We start from the raw sequence: 6,000 nt of genomic DNA on the forward strand, positions 1-6,000 counted from the left end.
CTACTACTTGGGTATCTGATATCTGCAGCAATCGATTCTCTGCTGTAATCTATGCTTTTTTCAAGCCCAGCCATTAGTCTTATAACTATTATTCTAAATTCTTGTTCAGATATATTGTTTATATCTGTCTTGAGCAATTCTCTGTCTGTCATTTTTTCCTGGAATTTCTTTTGAGTAGATTACTTCCATTTGGCATTTTGGCTAGTTTTATGTCTTTTACGAGTTGTAATAGATTGTTATATATCCTGCACTTGTGAGTACTACCGTATTTAAAAAGGGTCATACACTGTCCAGGGTCTGGCACTTTAGGAAGTGTTTTTGGAGTGGGTTGTGTACACTCTGTTGTTGCATCTTTGGCTGCTCTATCTCACTGCTCTTAGTGGTGGATTGGACCTTCCACTAGATGTGGTTTGATATGTTTGTTGAAGTAACCCTGAAAAAGAAGAAAAAAGGGGAAGAGAAACCTTATCCCATACAAAAAGAGAAATGAAAGGGGCAAGAAAAAATACCAGGCAGGGAATCATGAAACTATAAGGCTTAATCCAGAGATAAAGAGAGGGAGGAAAATAAAGAAGAAGGAGAGGTGGAAAAGGTGTAAAAAATAGAGTAAAAATGCGTGATTAAACAAACAACCAGAAGAGAGAAAGTTAAAGAAAGAAAGAAAGAAAGACGATAGATATAGATATAGATATAGATGATATAGATATACTAAAATTCCAAAGGGAAGAAAAGGAAAAAAAAGGAGGAAAGTAAAAAGAAAAAAAAAAAAAAGAAGGGAAAAGAGAAGAGAAGGAAAGAAGAGAGAAAATAATAATAGTAATAATAATAACAAAACAGACTAACACACAAAATCACAGGACCGTTGTCCATTGGTGCCTGGGACTGGTGGCTGTGTGGATCTGGAGGAGAGGCCATTTGGTTTGCTCAGCATCAATCCCATTCTGGTAGATAGGCAGTTAGCAGGCATGGAAGAACTGGGTTTGGTGTAAGTAGGTCCCGCCTCCACTGGGGGCTGCTGTCCTGTTTTCTGAAACCCCACTGTGTTGGTGATGGGGAGAAAAATGTGACATCCCAATCTCTCTTCCCCACACCAGGTCTCTCAGACCATACTGTTCAGGCAGCAGAGTAGCGTGGGCACTCAGCCTGTCTTGCTTCACAGTCTCCCAGACCTCCTAGGTGCTTCAGCTGGGATTCAAAACCCATTGTCTTAAGGGATCCAAAACCATGTGGACCTGGTTCTGGGGTAGTGCTACTCCATGAAGCTGACAAAGGGCCTGTGACTGGTGCTGGCAACCATTGTCCTTGGTGGAGCGAGGGCGGGCAGGAGGTGGGCAATAAACTCTTCCCACAGTACTTGAGGGAAGGGACAGTTGTCTCCCAGTGTGCCCCTGAAATCACTACCTTGACCCAGGCCTGGCTTCCATCCCCCATGCACATGCAGGCAGGAGAAAGATGTGGTCAGGAGAAAGATGTGCATCCCTGAAAACTCCTATTTTCAGCTGCTAAGGCTGTTTGCAAGTAGAAACTGGCTCTCTACGTATTTCTCATTCCCCAGTCCATGGTCTGGAGAGGTTTTTCTTTTGTCCAAATACAATACTACATTTACACAGACTCTCTTTATCTTCTTGTCTCTCCACAAACAGGTACCCACTCCTAAATACGTATTTATTAATTTTGCTTTATTCACATTCACATAGCTTTGATAAATATACATTTTTATTTTTTTTAGCTTTTATACCTCAAGTATTTAGATCATTTAGGTTTTAGTTTGCTAACTGACTTTTCTTTTTGATACAGTTCTATTCTTTCATAGGTGAAATTATCCCTATTGCATATTTTACCTCAGTTACATATTATTATAATAAAAATCAGCATGTGCTAAAATACTGTACTTATAGTTTCCCATTGGGTTTTCGCATGTGATGCTTTATAACTGAAATCAGTCATAATTTACTGGGATCCTCATCCTTTGGAGTCATCTCCTTTCTTATTACTTAGTCATTAATTCAAATATTCATTAAATGCAAACTACATGATAAACAATGCACTTTTTTAAAGGGGCTACAAGTGAGCATTGTGGATCTTCTATGTAAGTTATGAATTACTAAATTATATTTCTGAAACCATTATTACACTGTATGTTAACTAACTTGGATTAAAACAATAAAATAAAAAGAGGATCCAGTATAGAAACTCAAAAAATAACATAACATAACATAACATAACATAACATAACATAACATAACATAAATGTATAATTGTGACCCTTAAATTTAAAAAAAAGTGAGCACTATATTTTTTTCTGATTTCAATAATTTTAATTAAGCAGGAGAGAAATAAATACTGCAGAAAAATTATAATGAATTTTATTTTATAATTTTATAATAATAATTTTAGAATAACTAAATAATTTCATAGTATGTAAATAATTTACAAGTTTTCAATTTATAGCTTGAATATTCTTGCTTGATAAAATATAGTGTAGCCTATTAATTTTGAATATCAGACAACTAATAATCATTATTAATGTAAAATGCATGATACAATATTTGTGGCAAAGTTACACTAAAAAGTATTTGCTGTTTATCTAGTATTTAAATTCATCAGCTGTTCTGTGTTTTGATTTGCTTAATTTGGTAATTGGCAACATGTGCTTCTATGTAACCTACATAAGCTGTAATTTGCTATGTGTTTGTTGTCTCTGCTATACCTTACATACAGAGATACATCTAAGGGGCTTGGAACTTTATTTATACTTTAGTAAGTGATGTTTTGTGACTTTGTGGCAAAGAGTTATACTTTTGTAACTTAATTTGGTGAAATAAATAAAACTGAATTGATTATATGGTTTATATATAAAAACATTACCAAATTCAATTGATAAATCTATTATATACAACATTATATTATTTTTACATCCTACCAAAATTTTGTCACTTCAATAGAAAATCTTAATTTCTTAATGTCTAGAAAAGAAAATGACAGACCACATAAGGCAACATAAATTATTCTTGACTTTGCTGTGCTTCACGAGAGAACAACTAACAACTATACATAGACAAGACACCACTGAGACAATCCTAAAACACAAGAGGAAGGCCAAGGAACACCCCCGTGCCACAGAAACTAAGACAGACAAGAATAGTAACAGAGATGGGCGCCTTGTGGCTCAATTGGTTGAGTGTCCAACTTCGGCTCAGGTCATGATCTCAAGGTTCGTGGGTTTGAGCCCCATGTTAGGCTGTGTGCTGACAGCTTGTTCCACGCTTGGAACCTGCTTCAGGTTCTCTCTCTGACCTTCCCCCATTCACACTCTGTCTCTGTCTCTCAAAAATAAATAAATGTAAAAAAAAGTAAAAAAAGAATAATAATAGGGATGTCTACATCATGACCTCATTAATCCTTTCCCTGTCCAGCACACCCCCATGCAGATGAATTCTTCCTAAACCTACAGTTGTTCAGTAGGAAAAGAGAAACCAGGGATAATACCCATCCCCACCCTCACCATTGAAGATCACTTCATGGAAGCCTCCACTTTAGTTTCATCCCTCAGTATAATGGAAATGTGCAGGGCTCAACCACTGGGAATCTGATTGTGAGGGAGAAGGAGGGAGGGGATTCCAAAAACCACCACTCAATTTTTGGCAGACTAGGTTCTTACCTGCAGGGTCTAAGCAGAAGTTCCTACCAGTGGTTTTGCTATCTGCAGAAGTACAGAGATGCAGTATGGCCAGAGAATTTAGTAGGGTGCAGGTCTGCCTGGGTCAAGTGTTGAAATGAGAAGTATGGCTCCACACACACACTATAGAGCATAGCTCTTGGCTCATGCTGACTGAAAAGCTTATTTGGGAAAGTTTGGGGATTCCCATAAGTGGGTCGTCCCAGTCCTGCCAAGGTAGGAGAGCTGACTCATAGTCCAGTGGCCAAAGAGTGTGGCCCCTGCCTTAGGTGAGAGGAAGGTCCAGTGAGAACACCTGGAAGATGATTAATGCAGGAAGATGATTTAGCCGTTGAAGGCTAAATATGCAGAGCATAGGGGACGGACTACAGGACTCTAAAAGAAACAAACAATACTCACATTACAAGAATTCCAGAAGGAGAAGAGAAAACAAGAAAAGAAAATATATTTAAAGCTACAGCGAGTGAAGGAAATAGATCTCCATATCCAAAACGACCAAAGGATACCAAATAGATTGAGTCTGACTACAGCTACATCAGTACCCATTATAATTAAAATCATAGGTCAAAGACAAATAAGAATTTTATTTATATTTATATTATTATTATTATTATTATTGTTATTATTATTTTGCTTTGAATGATCTGTTTTTATTCATTACCAATTCATTTAGGTTCCTCTCCGACCATTGTATTGTCTGGTTGGATTTTATTTTATTTTATTTTATTTTATTTTATTTTATCATTTATTTATTTTATTTTTAATTTTAATTTTTTTAAATTTACATCCAAATTAGTTAGCATATAGTGCAACAGTGATTTCAGGAGTAGATTCCTTAGTGCCCCTTATCCATTTAGCCCATCACCCCACCCACAACCCCTCCAGTAACCCTCAGTTTGTTCTCCATATTTATGAGTCTCTTATGTTTTGTCCCTCTCCCTGTTTTTATATTATTTTTGTTTCCTTTCCCTTATGTTCAACTGTTTTGTCTCTTAAAGTCCTCATATGAGTGAAGTCATAGGATTTTTGTCTTTCTCTGACTAATTTCACTTAGCATAATACCCTCCAGTTCCATCCACTAGTTGGAAATGGCAAGATTTCATTCTTTTTGATTGCCAAGTAATACTCCATTGTGTACACACACACACACACACACACCACATCTTCTTTATTCATTCATCGAATGATGGACATTTGGGCTCTTTCCATACTTTGACTATTGTTGATAGTGCTGTTATAAACATGGGGGTGCATGTGTCTCTTCAAAACAGCACACTTGTATCCCTTGGTTAAATTCCTAGTAGTGCAATTGCTGGGTTATAGGGTAGTCCTATTTTTAGCTTTTTGAGGAATTTTAAAAGCAATAATAGAAAACAACAAAAAAATACATATAAGAGAACCCCATAAAAAGATTGATGGATTGTTCAACATGCATCCTTCATGACAGAAAATACTGGTTTACAAGTTCCAAATACTGAAAGAACAACTTTCTTTTTTTTATGTTTAGGTTATACTCAGTTTTATTTATTTATTTATTTATTTATTTATTTATTTATTTTTTACTATATGAAATTTATTGTGAACTTGGTTTCCATACAACACCCAGTGCTCATCCCAAAAGGTGCTCTCTTCAATCCTCATCACCTACACTCCCCTCCCTCCCACCCCCCATTAACCTTCAGTTTGTTCTCAGTTTTTAAGAGTCTCTTATGCTTTGGCTCTCTCCCACTCGGTTTCTGTTAAGTTTCACAGGATCCACATAAAAGTGAAAACATATGGTATCTGTCTTTCCCTGTATGGCTTATTTCACTTAGCATCACACTCTACAGTTCCATCCACGTGGCTACAAAGGGCCATATTTCATTCCTTCTCATTGCCACGTAGTACTCCATTGTGTATATACACCACAATTTCTTTACCCATTCATCAGTTGATGGACATTTAGGCTTGTTCCACAATTTGGCTATTGTTGAGAGTGCTACTATAAACATTGGGGTACAAGTGCCCCTATGCACCAGTACTCTTGTATCCCTTGGGTAAATTCCTAGCAGTGCTATTGCTGGGTCATAGGGTAGGTCTATTTTTAATTTTTTGAGGAACCTCCACACTGTTTTCCAGAGCGGCTGCACCAATTTGCATTCCCACCAACAGTGCAAGAAGGTTCCCGTTTCTCCACATCCTCTCCAGCATCTATAGTCTCCTGATTTGTTCATTTTGGCCACTCTGACTGGGATGAGGTGATATCTGAGTGTGGTTTTGATTTGTATTTCCCTGATGAGGAGTGACATTGAGCATCTTTTCATGTGCCTGTTGGCCTTCTG

The 6,000-nt window shown here is 37.0% G+C and overlaps 1 pseudogene; it reads right to left on the minus strand.

Moving 5' to 3' along the window:
* LOC122229519 overlaps positions 1 to 940 on the minus strand; it is an 88,371-nt pseudogene extending 87,431 nt beyond the window's left edge.
* Positions 941 to 6,000: the final 5,060 nt, after the last annotated feature.

Source organism: Panthera leo, chromosome A1, assembly GCF_018350215.1.
Source record: "Panthera leo isolate Ple1 chromosome A1, P.leo_Ple1_pat1.1, whole genome shotgun sequence".
Taxonomy (NCBI): domain Eukaryota; kingdom Metazoa; phylum Chordata; class Mammalia; order Carnivora; family Felidae; genus Panthera; species Panthera leo.